Source organism: Cupressus sempervirens, chromosome 6 (genome assembly GCF_028749045.1).
Source record: "Cupressus sempervirens isolate cs-2001-9-10 chromosome 6, ASM2874904v1, whole genome shotgun sequence".
NCBI classification, from domain to species: Eukaryota; Viridiplantae; Streptophyta; class Pinopsida; order Cupressales; family Cupressaceae; genus Cupressus; species Cupressus sempervirens.
In genome coordinates, this window is record NC_143123.1 from 51,861,299 (window position 1) to 51,878,179 (window position 16,881).

Below are 16,881 nucleotides of genomic sequence, written 5' to 3' on the forward strand. Positions count from 1 at the left end.
CTAGTGGATGTCGATCAAGACAGTTGATGCGAAGCTAATTTTAGTTGATGTTGAGCACCAGTAAAATCTAGTTGATGTTGAGTGACGCAATATGTGCCGAGCATTAGAAGGTTGATAATTTTGAGCTATTGCATTATGATAAAGATCAAAGATTTGCCAAATCTAAGCCAACAAGTTTATTTTCTTGGAACTTGTGAACCAGGAGGAAGATAAGATTGATGAGCTGGTGGCACAGAATTTGATGTAAACTATTTTTAGGCAAATTCAAATGGATTCTAACAGAATTTTCTAGAAAAGACATTCTATTCCTAGAATGATTTTTTCTATTTTATCCAAATGAAAACCTATAAAATATTTTAATGCTATATTTATCCTGAAACAATGCATGATTTCAATGTAGTATATGATTTTTTTAGGGCAGCTACAAAAACTCTCAATCATCCTTCTACTAAGCTTTAAACATGAAAAAATGCCCCTATCCTTTTAACCTTCGATCGATTGGATATGATAGGGATGTTTGCAAAGGCTACAGAGTCTAGCTATAAACTTGTATTCATTACACAAACCTAAAACCTGCAATCAGTATCGTATTGATGGGAATAGTTCACAAGATTTGAGACAATGGTATAAATGTCTACATAAATGATTTTAATGCTTGGAAGGTGATCCTTGATCTACGTGATGGTTTTATTCAGCTTTTTTTTGTAAGAAACTACAACTTTGTTGCAGGACTCAATACATCCCTTCATTTTGTTTTTCTTCATTGTGGTTTTATGAACAGGCAAGCATCCAATCAGAGTTAATCCAAACACAACAATTTTTTGGGCTCCAATCTTGTAAATCCTATGCTTACAATAATTCCAATCACATTTATAAATATACTTCATAAAATGAAATCCAAGATATTAAATATACAATAAAATCTTGTATGAATTGAAGTTGTTATAAATGTGATCCTATATTTGGTACCTCTAGGAAACTGTTGTAGCCATGGATAACTAAGTTTGCATACTGCTCAATTTTAAACATTTTGTTCTTGAAGGGCATGTAATAATAATTCTGCATAAAGTCATTGGTTCCTGCCACCTCTACATATAGAGCTCATCTCAATATTTTGGATGTACTTTTGGACCCTATTCCCTCCTCCATATGCACTTTGTAGTTCTTTAGTAATTCCATTTGTTTCCACATTGGTATCACATCCTGTAAAAAAGCCTTAGTCACCTTATCTCGCTAGATGATCTCTAGTACAAAGTCTTAACAACAATATGATTGCTCTTGGATTTAAATTTGAAAAACTAAAATAAAATTCATTTGTTCATATATATTTTAACATGACTTCTAGCTATGCAAAGTGTGACAAAGCGAGGAAATAAAAATGATTTTATTTTATGAAGGTAGAAACTTAAAATGAAATTCAAGAATAATATCACATTATGAAATGGTGTTTTATTTATATTCTTCATGGGTTCATGAGTGCACTTCTAGTTGAAGTGAACACCATCCATTGTTTGGATGTTAAGGGCTCTATTTATTCTTATGAATGGGTGAAATCTTGGAAACTAAAAAGTGTTTACATATAGAATTCTTAATCTAATCTATTGATTGCTTTATGAATAATGGTTCATTGGAACCCATTCTTCATGGGTGCATTTCTAGCTCAAGTGAACACCATCCAAATACAATGGATGTTAAGAGCACCATTTGTTGTCATGAATGGATGAAATAGAATGAGTGTCATAATTTAACCTCAACCTTCATGTTATATATTATTATAACATGGTCTCTAGTCATGCAAAGGCTAATAAAGTGGGGAAGTAAAAATGATTTATACTTTATGAAATTAGAAATGTAAAATGAACTCAAAGAATAACATCACAGTATGACATTGCTACCAAGATTCAACTATGCAATTTATTGATACAAAAACTATAGGATAGTGTTTGGTGAGCAATTGTTGGCAAGATCATATTTCTCATTTGTGCACTTTAGATTCAGATGAGCATCATCTAAATGGCTGAAATGTTAAGAATGCTATTCATTCTCATAAGAAATAAATTCTTATAAATCATTATTGAACCTATTGACCTATGTTTTATAAATAATGATTCTCTCACAAACACACAAAATAAATAAACAAATGCTAAATTCACTTTAATAAAAATAAAAAATATATAGATATTACTGAACCATTCCTCATTAGGATCATTTTCATCGAACCCTAACATCAATATCATAATGTAACATATCAACATCACATCAAAATCTTATAAAAAACCCTAGTGACGCATAACGGCCATTGTAGTCAGATTGTCATATCCACTTCCAGCTGAACCGAAGCTCACTCCAGTGAGGAGGCCTCTAAAATTTAGTTGTGGATCTAAATATGGAGGTACCATCTCTTTAATTCCAAGAGATTCAGTTGCACAAACAAAAAAACTACATAGTAAAAACATGTGAGTTATCAGGAATACATCAGAACGTACACCAAATACACAATACTATAAACATACTAGCTTGCCATTAGAACAATGCCCAGTAGATCTATTACCATTAAAATTCATACCATATGGTGGATGATAAGCCTTAATGTTTTTGGTAATGAAGTTATTATTTCCTGAATCAACGATTGAATCCCCAAAAGTGAACAAAGCTGGCACTTTGTGTTTAACATTCTTTACTCCACTGCCTTTGCCTGCACAAACAAGAATGTAGAGGAGAAATAGAACATATTGAGCAAAAATAGAATGGCGCATTTTTTCTACTTTTCGTTGCTAATCCTAGTCTCAAAACTTACCTATAAATTTGAACTGAAGAATTTGAAGAGTGTTATACTGTCTATAGATGGATTTGGAGGGAGTACTTATGAAATTTATGGCATAAAAATGGTATTTTTTAGTTCAATTTAAATTTAACCTAGAGTTATAAATTAATTTTTAATTTAATTATTAAAAAACAAGAAATTACCGTTTTGATGCCGGCATAGACATTAGCTGGAGGCTTAGTTTCACTTTTTGATTGCAATTAAAATGACATTTATGTTTGTTGGTATACTTACCAATTGGTTCGTTTGTGTTTGTTGGTATACTTACCACTTGAAATGTGTGTTTCCCTTATTAAAATCTTGTACAAACATTTCCTTCTAAATCTTGTTGTTGAGTCAATCGGATCCGTCTCTTTCACATAGGTATTGACTGTAGGGCCCATTTGTCGTTGCACCAAAAGCCATGACTGTTAGTGAACATGGAACACCACATAATTAACCACCTGTGGGTAGGGGAGCACGTCACATCACCCAACAATATCCCCCTCGACGCGCATATCAGGTGCTTACGCGGGTCGGGAAGGCACCGGGGAGATTTGAACCCATGACCAGGCCAAAACCCTGCTCTAATACCAATTGTAGGTCTCATTTTCCATTGGACCAAAAGCCATGACTGTTAGTGAACATGGAACACCACATAATTAACCACCTGTGAGCAGGGAGCATGTCGCATCACCCAACATTGACAACTTAGAAACTTGAAATCGTGAATTTTTCTAATTTTTGAATTTTATGGCATCTGACAAGTGCAAAAAAATAGCTTTTGGCATGACCAGATTTTATTTCCTGGTGTCCGACACCACCGAAAACTCAAAATTTTTTGACTAAAGTCTCATAGGGAGAAAGCCTATTGACTTAATGAAAAAACCACATAGTTGATATGTGTCGATATTATCAAAAAAATTAGTAAAGAATAGGTAACGCGAATATGGATTGATCATGCACAATTAAAGCTAAATTTCAAAGGAAGTCCACTTCTACACAAAATCCTTTGCTGAGTCATTAAGCTACATAGCATTTTCTCATGTGCCTCAGTGATGTGGAAGACTTTTTCCTTGCACACTATGAAAATTAATTCTTCTTTAGACTTTGAAAAATCAAATCATCTCAATCAAATGTAAATCCATTGAAGTAGAAATCCATTTCCTTCTATTGTATTCTTAAAAAACCAATGAAAGACATTCTAATTTCTATTAACAGCTTAAATCTTCACTAAAATCTATATAGCACAGAATTGCATACAATTTTTGCCAACATTTGAATGGTGCATGTCATTTTCTAAAAAATATGTCTAAATCTTTAAAATTTACATCAAAACAAAACATTTTAGCGTTTGTTCAACTCATATTATCTACACAAGCTTTATTCGACGATTTGAGTGTAGAGTGGAAAGAATGCCAACGACTCGTACTCCTTTCCACAAGCTTGATGTTCACTTTCTATGACACTAATGTCACTATTTTATGACAAGGAAACACTGGCACCATTTTCTTTACTGACCCACTTTGGCCTTTTCAGGCGAAAACTCTCAAAATTTTGATGAAAGTCTCCTAGGGAGAAAGCTTGTCCGCTTAATTACCTACTCTAAGAGATAATGTATATGTCAATATATTTGACCCGACTAGATTATATGGATACTCAATCCTTGCATGAGCATATGATAAAAGAATAAAGAAACATAGGACTTGCGAAGCATAAGAAAAAATAAAAAAGAAATGGAATAAGTATAGCCTAGACACAGACCCACACTTAAACTGCATGCAGTAGTGGAATGGGGACATATATGTATTTAATATTGCATGGGCAAGAGTGGACCCCACTCTTCCTCTTGTCATGGACCCCAAGACTCTTCCAGAGAAATCGATCCAAGACTTTAAAACTAAAAAAAAAGGAGTACCATACATTAAACATGGGTGAGAGGGGCATTAGAGAGTGGCATTAGAGAGTGTGGTTATATTAGTGAATTAGTAATAAAGGTCATTTGCTAGAGGTGTTAGAAATGGTTTTAAAAGGGAGAATCACGTGGGTCATAGAGGGGTAGGTAACAGTTATAATATAGGTAAATGCATAGTTATTACATGGTCCTATTTTATATAATGATGTTATATGTTAGGTAATAAAATGTTATGTGATATATATTAAGTAATACGTATTTTGTATATATGTTTAGTACCATAATAATTATATGTTTATCATTTTTAGAAAATATATTGCATTAGTATATATATACTAAATAATGCATTCTTATGTGCTATATATACTAATTCATATATTTATTTTAAAATGATTAAGTCAAATATTTTTACGTAATAATGTCAATGTATATGGAGATTTAATATTTTAGTATGGTAATCTCAAAAGTTATAAAGTTAGTTAATAGTGTAGGGATTTAGTATAGTGGTAGGGTAAAAGTACAAAGTTGTGTTACCTTTCAGGCTGACTTATTAGAACGACTGAATGTGAGTATTTCTATCTAAAAATCAATTTTGTTAAAACATATGATTTAGATAAATTTATTCTTGTTAAGTTATATATGGTTTCACACTTTTCCAATTGGAAATGACTATTAAATGCATGTGTAATACTAGCTTGTATTCAATTACTAAAGAAATAAATTATTTCAGAAAAGTGGTGTTTCAATAACTCTTACTATTTTTTATGATTTTTTTAAATAATATATAAACACCATTTTTCAAAGCTTAGAGTCATGAATATTTTCATATAGACTTTATATTTTTTTAATTAGATATAGTATATTGTAATTTAAAAATTCTACAAGCATGTATTTTAACACTCAAAAAGATGTCAGTTTTGCGAAAGAAAAAAAAATTATATAAAAAAGAATCTAAAAATTATATGACGTTCTAGAGAAGAGAGTCCTCTTCTAGAATGTATAATTTTTCTCTTGTTTAGAATAGATTTGTTTTGAAAAATATGGTGGGAGATGAAAACTATCAATTTCAAGTGAGTTAAAATTTGAATCATTATAGAAGAGAAAATATAGGTCTAAACCAAATTTTTATTTTTTATTGTTCTAGCTATATATGTTATCTATAACATAGTCTGAGATGAAAATAAAATAAATTTATTTCCCTATAGTTTTGTGGTGGGAACTAGGCCCCCAATTTTAAGCATTTTTTAATAGCTAAAAAATTATCTATAAAAATTAGGAAAAGATATCAATTCTTATTCCAAATAATTATTAAAAATTATAATCCTAAACATCATCCATTTCTACACATTTCATTAGTTTACTTCATTTTCAAATTCAAAATAATAATACCAATTTTATGTCATTGAAGGTGAATAGTTATATTTTTGTTAGCCTTTTCCTTTACAAAAGGGTGACACAGGTATGTGCTTTCACCCAGTAGTGAAATATTAAAGGCTCGGTGTTAGGATTCAACATGAACTAGCCTATTAATGATAGACTTGTAAACATGAAGTTCAATTAGTAGAAGAAATGATTTAGGTAATGTTAAATTAAGTGTTAATGCTAGAGTAAGAGGGTAGGGATGGTCTGAAATTTAGATAGTATAATTAGCCAATTAGTGAGTGGATTGGTATTATTTGGTTATGGTGTAGTATCTTATACATGTAAATATTGTTGAAGAATCATATATATTTATTGTTTGTATTATCTTATGCTAACTATACTTGTTAATTCGAGAAATGTATATATATACACATCTTTCAATGGAAGTAAGTTATGTTCGTTGGAGAAATATGTATAAATAACTTATACAACATTCCACCCAATGATGTTTAACTAATGCATTTAATATATGGAGCATATTGAAATCATTTTAGGGCATTTGATGTATCTTTGGTTCTTATTATATGTTACTTTTATAGGCCCAAAGGAGAATTGTTTAGCATGTAGATTATTAGTAGTGGATAATTTGTAGTTCGTAAGTTGAATTGCAATAATACACAACATGTAAGTTAGTTAGTTAATGTTTCAGTATGCAAGGGTAAGTAGGACCTTACATGACTAGAAAAATAAATAAATAAGTAGTGTTTTTGTCCTATAAATTTTGAGAATGACATGCATATCATTCATAGCTTTGCTATTAAATCTCTATCAATATTAAAGGTTGGAAGTTTGAGAGTAGTTCTTCATACTAACTTTTAAATGCTTCCTGCCTCATTAGTTAACATTTGTAGCTTGCATCCACTTACAAATAAAAGTCATTTGGGGATTTTTTTTCTTGTGTTTAGATAGAGCATACACACATATATAAAATAGAGCGAATCAAACATGCCTTTACAAATGCACTGTAATCAGATGTTATGAAGAAAATCTTGTATTTTCAATTTTTGTTTATGTTTTGATATTTGTTATGTGTTACCGTGCTAATATTTGCATATTTAAGCTTGACAATACATATTAAAACTTTTCCCCAATCCACATGAATGAAATATATTTGAATGCAATTCAGAAAGAAAAGTAACCAAAACTTCCTTCAATATATTTAGAATAATTAATTCTTTGATGACCTTGTACAAATTTCAATTCATGCCTTCTACAATAGGCCAATGTTTAAAATTGGTTCACCAAAGAAAGATGACCATAGTCCTAACCAAAATGTTATCGACATATTTGACGACATACTTCAGAAGAGAAACTATGCTTTATATCTTCATACTCCTTTTTATGCCCAAGTCATCCAATAGATTAAAACAGCTGCAAATGCCTAGAGAGCCATGAATGCATTGTGAACTGCACATTTCTTCTTCACAATGATTTGATAGAGGAAATCAACACTTGACATCATATCCAATGCGACAAAAATTAGAGCTACCAATACAAGATCTACATATATCATTTGGCTTGCATTTTGTGATAGAGTTGCAGATATCATTTGCATTGTATTTTTGGGTTCTCCTATGTTAAAGAAAACCTTTTCTAGCACTAGTGTGCCATTGTGGTGTGGAATCATCTCTGTGTTCGCCATGGCTGCTACAAATTTAAGTGTTCAATTCAAATCTTGTGAAAAAACTCATCAGAAAGTCATAATGTATGATATTTATCATCATAAAAGATAAATATCAAGAAATAATCTATTCAAGAGGGCCTACTATAGAATAATCTATAGGAGAGTTCAGCAGGATAGAAATCAACACAGAGTATCACAAAATTTCAAAAATCTATGATGGAAATTAGAAAGAGGTAATCAAACAAAAATAATCAAGCTAGAATACTTGAGGACTTTGATTTTACAACTAAAGCCAAGAAAATCTAGTAAACTAAAAGAATATTAAATTTTCTCCAAAGAATTTGAAGCAAATTGCTATTGGTTCCAAGAATACATGTCTCAATCTCCTTTGTTAAAACTTTACAAACCACTAAATTTGAGCTCAAGAAAGGAAAAATCACATATATGTCTTTGTATGTACTCACCATTTCTCTTTTTTTTAATAACACCAAAACCATTGTACCACCCATTAGTAACCATAGGGGAAAGCATTATAGGTACTTAAACTACTTTTAAATTAGTCTTTTTCATCCTCTATAAATATATAAAACCAGTCTATGATTCCATAATTATTGAGCCTAATGATAAGGTTTCAATTCTAAATCTAATCATCATTAACAAATAAGTAATCCTTTCATATGCTCTCATTACAATTGTCCTACAAATACACACAAATGTGTATTATAAGTTGGGCTTCACAATGTCTTCCAATAACGCTACTACGTGAAAGCCACTTTCCTTGAATATATCTGTAGAGAATATTGTAAAATATGGAAAATAAAACAAGGATTAATAGCAATTGGGAGACTTACTATCATAAATAATTTAGTCACTGCTAGTATCATCTGAGCCACTTTTTCAAAAGGCAAATTGATGAGATTCTATACTGTATACTGGATACATTATTAATAAGACTAAAATGTAGGGCAATGGCTGACTGCCACACAACTCATTGAAAAGTACCTTATTCTTTTATCAAGTTGTTATCTTTGCCATCACACAAAATGCACTTCCTTTATCACAGTAGACAAATAGGATCAAGTTCAATCACTAACAATAGTGTGGTTTGACCTTTACCAAACACTTTTTTTTTTCCATCTTGTAAAACAGCATCACCGAGCCTCCACACATTGTTATCCAGATAAGCATTAAAATTTAGTTGTTTTTTTGAGTCAATCAAGAATCTCCACATGATCAAACTAAGAGAAATACTTTGTTGTTCAGTGCAAAGTGGTCATAAAGTGTTATTTCAAAATGTTCGCATGAAACCTTTTATGTTAAAATAGTACTTTTTATACAAATGGAGCAATTAGCAACCAAGAAAGCTTAAAAATGATCAACTATTAGTACATGTGTGATCCACTATTAGTACATGTGTTATGGGCTATTAGTACATATGCTATCATTTTTTTCTAAGCTTTTAAAAGTGATAATTGCAAGGATCTATAGGGATATTAGTATTGGTCATTGAAATCCTATGGCTAATGGGCCTCTTCCCCTATAGTAGAAATATGGAGGGTGGAAAAATGATGATGTTAATATTCCCTTCTGTTTGGGAGCGTCTCTCCACAGAGCATCTCCTTAGCATTGCAGACAGGTCATGTGCTAGAAAGAACATCTATGAGAACAACAATTTTGTCTAGGTCGTCGATGCCTAGTTTGGCTTTGGCACGACCACCCTTAAACATCACACACTAAGGAAGAAATTAAGCTTGGAAAAATAAGTCAACTTTGACTATTTAACACTTTTTGATTAGGAATCAAGCCTTACTGTGTGATGTTTAAGCCGTCCCCTTTGACACATGTACTAATAGTTGATCATTTTTTAGCTTTCTTGGGTGCTAATTGCTCCATTTGTACAAAAAGTACTATTTTGTTTTTGTGAGCGACTATAAGGGGGTTAAGATAAAAGGTTTCATGTGCAAAACATTTTGAAATAGCACTTTGTGACCTCTTTGCACTTAGCAACAAAGTATTTCTCTCTTTATGTATAATAATTTGATCATGTGTAGATTCTTGATTGACTCAAAAAAAAAAACCTAAATTTTAATGCTCATTTGGATAAAAATGTGTGGAGGGTCGGTGGTGCTATTTTACAAGATGGAAAAAAAAAGCATTTGGTAAAGGTCAAACCACACTATTTTTAGTGATTGAAATTGATCCTATCTGTCTACCATGATAAAGGAAGTGGATTTTGTGTGATGGGAATGATAACAACCTGGTACTTTTCAATGAGTTGTGTGGTAGTCAGCCATTGCCCTACATTTTAGTCTTATCAATAATTTATACAATATACAATATAGAATCTCATCAATTTGCCCTTTGAAAAAGTGGCTCAGATGATACTAGTAGTGACTAAATTATTTATGATAGTAAGTCTCCCAATTGCTATTAACCCTTGTTTTGTTTTCCATATAAAATCTCAGTATAGACTAAATTATAGAATCTCATAATGTATACAGTATACAGTATAGAATCTCATCAATTTTCCTTTTGAAAAAGTGGCTCAGATGATACTAGTAATGACTAAATTATTTATGATAGTAAGTCTCCCAATTTTTATTAACCCTTGTTTTGTTTTCCATATTTTACAATGTTCTCTGCAGATATATTCAAGGAAAGTGGCTTTCACGCAGCAACATTATTGGAAAACATTTTGAAGCCCAGGTTACAATACACATTTGTGTGTATTTTCAGCTATGTTACTAGAAACAAGAAACGAGAAACGTAACCGCAATGATGACATGATGAGAAACGATATTTTAAAAAGTTTTGTAAAAGAAACATTTATATATATATATATATATATATATATATATATATATATATATATATATATATATATTGATAAATATTTTTTAAAAAAAATATTTTTGCTAAACTAATTCTTAGCTTTATCTTAAATTGCATCATAAATCTCTAGTTCTTTAATTTCAAATATATTAATGCATAATTACATTTAAAAACTAATGGTTAATTGATACTAAAGTGGTCCTCTAGATTTAAAAAATCTTGAGAACTATTTTTAAAAATATTTAATTAATTATAGTGCATATCCAAATATTAACAAAACTAAAACTGCACTTTAGTACGCTGCATGTTACATTCCCTCCAAACCCTTTAAAATATATTTATAACTTTTAACCCTTTACAACATATTAATAATAATATATTCATCTCTAAAATTCTTTCCACACAGCCATAGAAACAACTGTTGTGTGATGGGAAAGTTGTTTCGACCGTTGAAACGTGAAATGGGGCTTTCCCGACGCATTTCTAGCAACTAAGATTTGCAAGACAATTTTAATGAGAGCATATGAAAAGGATTTCTTATTTGTTGATGATGATTAGATTTAGAATTGAAACCTTATCATTAGGCCCAATAATTATGGAATCAGAGATTGGTTTTATATATTTCAAGAGGATGAAAAAGACTTATTTAAAAGTAGTTTAAGTACCTATAATGCTTTCCTATGTTGTTACTAATGGGTGGTACAATGGTTTTGGTGTCAATAAAAAAGAGAGAGAAATGGCGAGTACATACAAAGACATATTTGTGATTTTTCCTTTCTTGAGCTCAGATTTAGTAGTTTGCAAAGTTTTAATAGAGGAGATTGAGACATGTATTCTTCGAACCAATAGCAATTTGCTTCAAATTTTTTGGTTCAAATTCAAGATTTTTAAAGCTTAATAGACTCTCTTGGCTTTAGCTATGGAATCAGAGTCCTTAATTTTGTAGCTTGATAATTTTCGTTTTGATTACCTTTTTCTAATTTCCAGCATAGATTTTTGAAATTTTGTGATACTCTGTGTTGATTTTTGTCCTATTGTACTCTCCTAAAGATTCTGTAGTAGGCCCTTTGATGTTTTATGAAGATAAATATCATACGTTATGCCTTTCTAACTTTCTAATAGGTCATAAACTGTGATGAATTTTTTCACAGGATTTGAATTGAACACTTAAATTTTTAGCAAGCATGGTGAACACAGAGCCAGTTCACCATCGCAATGGCATTGCAATGCCCTGCTAAGGGATCCAAAGATTTAACCTAAAATTTCACTAAGTTTGGTAGCATTTTTTTTAAAAAATGAAACTTAATCTACAACATACATATAGTAACGGAAGTAGTAACATCATTCAACTGAAAGTAAACATAAACATACATAACAGGTTACATTCTTCAAGGATCCCTTAACGTTGATTCACATCTAATTTATCTATTCATCTAACATCACATCCTCATGAAATAATAATGATACACCCAACATATTTAAAAAATATACAAGTTTCTTTTTAGTAATTACATTTTTTATTGCTCAATCATCCACTGTACATGTCACAGGGTATGAAAGGCTTAAAAGAATATACATCTGTGAGAATAAAGTACATAATCATCCTAATTCTAATCCATGATGCAATAACATAAATGAAACCACATGTCATACATGATATATCATCATAGAAGATATAAACATTCATCGTAAAAGATAACCATATATCATCAAACATAATAAACTAAGTGCACGGTTCCTCCCAACCGTAAATAGCATCATTAGACCATCATGGATCCTAACCATCCCTCTGTGCATAACATTCCAAATCATCAAAGAGATCATCGATATTAACATAGTAGGAATGTCACTCCTAAATCATACTTCATCATATGCAGAAAAGAAATCTAACATGCAAAGTAAAGCATAAGATAATATCATCTAACATATGCAACTCATCGATATAAGAAACATACCAGTAAATAACATCCATCATAAGATCTAAGAACAGAATGAAGATAAATGCCAACAAAGAATGCATTAGCCATGGTGTCTCAGATGGATCTCAAATGTTAAGAGTGAAAAAGCACTACACAATCGCGTGGAACCTAAATGGTCCACTCCCACCGCGCTGAGGAGATAATCTCAAGTTCCAAATAGGTTATAAAAATCACATAGTACAAATACTCTCTAAGTCCAAGAATCCTAAAAGTATACTACTCAAGGGTTCCAACACAAACCGACATCTAATCCCATAGGCACAACAAAGACATCTAGGAAACCTACTATGCAAGCAAGAAAGTGTCATCGCACGAATCATGCTAGAGTTACCCTGGTAGTCTCATAATAGACCCCAGCCCCCTAGTGATCCCTGTGCAGCCACTAGTATCCTATCATACAGACGAGGCATACTACGGAATGCAAGGTCGCAACCAAGCATTCTCTCTACTCCCATCCTAGTTTGTACAAGCACTCGAGGCATGGATGAGAATAAAAAAGTTATCTTATTAGGTTCATTTAAGCCCCATTTAGTGTAAATGTTTTCACTTGTTAAAACAACTTACAATGAGTTACCCTGGAAGCCACTTAGGGCCCCGACCCCCATTGCAAGCCACTTTCTGACTACAAGTAGATAACCTACCCTAAGCTCATGGAATCATAAATCACAAAATCACCAAAGTCCTATACAAGAAACTAGAAAGAAATACCAAAAGATAATCCATAAATAGAAGGCACGAAAGTCGCAGCCAGGCAGGGGGTACAGGCTTAACCCTCCCTTGCTCAGTGTAATTTTAAAATTAAAAAATTTATAATTTTTTTCAAACACTTACTCAATATGAATCGCGATGCAATTTTATAAATTTCTCACTATGATATATCATTCGATTTCCCAATTAAATGTGTTTGTGCGTGCATGCGTGCATGCGTGCGTGCGTGTGTGTGTGTGTGTGCAGATCTAAAAAATATATAAACATGTATATTTCTATAGACAACATATACACAATTTTTAAAGGCTTCCAATTTTAAGAATTTTTCCTATAACACATTTGTTCTCTAAAAAAATTACCTATTAATTCTTCTAATAGGTTTTACTATGAATTTTAACTTTAGAATTCTTCATTAAAATACAAACCCTTGTCTAATCAAATCTTCGATTCTATTACAATTCGAACCCAAACTTAATTTAAAACTAATTTCTTTCCTAATTGGAACTAGGGTTTATCCTACTTGAGCTCTCTATTGATTTCTTCACACAAGGAGAGAATCAACATGCAAATCTGAATTAACCATTCATCAGAAGAATTATCCAAGCAGTCATCTAGCAGACACGATGAAGACAGGAAGAGAAAGCGTGCAAAAAGGGAATATGCAAAAATCACGAGTGCACCTAGATACTGATGTTAATTCCCTTCTCCTCAGAATCTGCAGAGCAAGCTCCTTCCTTCTCCCATGTTCCCAATCTTCGAACCATGCTCCAAACGCTCTCCCTAAGCTTCTAGGAGTGCCTGAATATAAAAAATTCTCAGGAAGCACCTAGAATGTCTCTAGAAACAACCAGAAGGTGTTGACAACTAAGCATGAATCTTTTCCAACCTTCTAGAAGATTCATAAGGTTGTAGACACCATGTGCTTAATTTGTGTGCTAACTCCTATGCTGTTGACAACACGTGCATAATTAGAGTGCAAACTCCTATGTTGTCTACATGACAACTCCTGAGAATTCGCATACTCCTATGTGAATGAATAATGCACATTAATTAATTTAATATTCACTTTACTCTTTTCAATTTAATTTATTAATTTTTAAATCTCATGCACTCACTTTAATAAATTCACTTGTTTTATCTTAATATATTTATTTTTTAATCACATGCACACATCATGCAATCTAGAATCTTTTAATAATTTTAATATGTTTTCCACTTTTAAATTCATTTTTGAAACTTAATTGCTAAAATATTTATTAACTTAAATAAATATTATCACATTCCAACTTTAAAATTATAACTTTTATCTTCAAATTTAATTATTTTATTTAATTAATTTCCCAATTAATTAAATAAAATAAATATTAAAATATTATATTAATTTTCCATTAAATTAAACCATTAATTAAATATTTTAATTAGGCTTAATTAATAGAAAATACACCAAAGACTCATAAAATAAAATACGTAAAACCCACTATAGCAAAACACATACAAAATCGAACCAAGGGTTAATACCATGAATTACGTCATTTGACACATTCGAAGGGTACTCAACTTAGATACTTGTCCTAATTTTCCAATTAGGACAAATGGCTTAAAGGGTTGGGATTTGGACTTGAGAATTTATCTCCCCTCTCTTACCATTGAGACAATGCGATAGGGTACGCTCATCCTGACAATTCAGGGAAGTCGATACTTGGTACCTGCAACCTGCATAAAAACCATGCATGTAAATACAATATATATATATATATATCTTTATATATATATATATATATATATATATATGCTAAGCTAAATAGGAAATGGCAGGAAGTGGTGCATCGTGTAGATCCCGACTAGCAGGTGACTACGACTCCCTTTCTTAACCACATCAGAAATGCCATACATAAGAACAAACATGCACACCATACACATGCAAGTATGGGGTAAGTATCCATAATAAAACACATGTGATAATAACCATCTAACTAATCCATAATTGAAAATAATGTAATAATCATTATGCATATATGGAATGTAGATTCTAAGTAATCTCATCGCATAATAAATTGAATCTAAAACAATATCTGATAGTCTCAAACAATGCTACTAATCATCAACATAAAACTAGCCCTTAAAGAGTTCGACAATAATAACAAAAATGTGACCTAGGGGTAGGCACTACATCCACCCCCCCTAGAATTAGGCTTACTCCTGGAAGCCTGCAAGAAAGAAAAACTAGGATACTCACTATGCGGGTCCCATTGAACCCTTTCCCCCTGTAGGGGAATATGATTCCATTGAGAACACTACAACACACTTAGAGAAATATGATTTTGGTTTAATAGTAAATCGAAAACCATATTGATCCAACATTCATTCTTTTAACAACTACTGAAATAGAACCCCTAATACATTCTAAACAAGAGAAACATAATGCTCACAAAGATAAACAAAGGCATACTACATTAAAATATAGATAAAAGATACATGTTTTGCAACTAGAATGAGTTTCAATTTTTAGTTTTGCCCTTGTTTAAGTTTAAGTAGAATTTTCAGTTTTGAAACCTAAGTGTTGAAGTATGAAAAATATGCAAGTAACAGTTTAAGTTATGTTTCAGTTCACCTAGTTTCAAGTTTTTAGTTTGAAACAGATACACATGATAGTTCAAAGTTTTCATTTTGCTCAACTAGTTAACAGCTAGTGGCGTTCCAATATACCCAGAGCTCCCAATGTTGAAACTCAGGCTCTGATACCAAATGTAATGCCCCGCTAAGGATCCAAAGATTTAACCTAAAATTTTACTAAGTTTGGTAGAAATTTTTTTTTTAAATGAAAGTTAATCTACAACATACATATAGTAACGGAAGCAATAACATCATTCAACTTAAAGTAAACATAAACATACATTCTTCAAGGATCCCTTAACATTGAATCACATATAATTTATCTATTCATCTAACATCACATCCTCATGAAATAATAATAATACACCCAACATATTTAAACAATATACAAGTGTCCTTTTAGTAATTACATTTTTTATTGCTCAATCATCCACTGTACATGTCATAGGGTATGAAAGGCTTAAAATAATATACATCTATGAGAATAAAGTACATAATCATCCTAATTCTAATCCATGATGCAATAACATAAATGAATCCACATGTCATACATGATACATTATCATAGAAGATATAAACATTCATCGTAAAAGATAACCATATATCATCAAACATAATAAACTAAGTGCATGGTTCCTCCCAACCATAAATAGCATCATTAGACCATCATGGATCCTAGCCATCCCTCTGTGTGTAACATTCCAAATCATCGAAGAGATCATTGATATTAACATAGTAGGAATGCCACTCATAAATCATACTTCATTATATGCAGAAAAGAAATCTAACATGCAAAGTAAAGCATAAGATAATATCATCTAACATATGCAAATAATCAATATAAGAAACATACAAGTAAATAACATCCATCATAAGATCCAAGAACAGAATGAAGATAAATGCCAACAAGGAATGCATCAGCCACGGTGTCTCAGACGGATCTCAAATGGTAAGAGTGAAAAAGCACTACCACCTGACCGCGTGG

At 31.5% G+C, this 16,881-nt stretch overlaps 1 pseudogene; it reads right to left on the bottom strand.

Moving 5' to 3' along the window:
* Positions 1 to 566: 566 nt before the first annotated feature.
* LOC149551087 (GDSL esterase/lipase At2g42990-like) lies at positions 567 to 2,756 on the bottom strand (annotated as a pseudogene).
* Between the last annotated feature and the right edge of the window lie 14,125 nt (positions 2,757 to 16,881).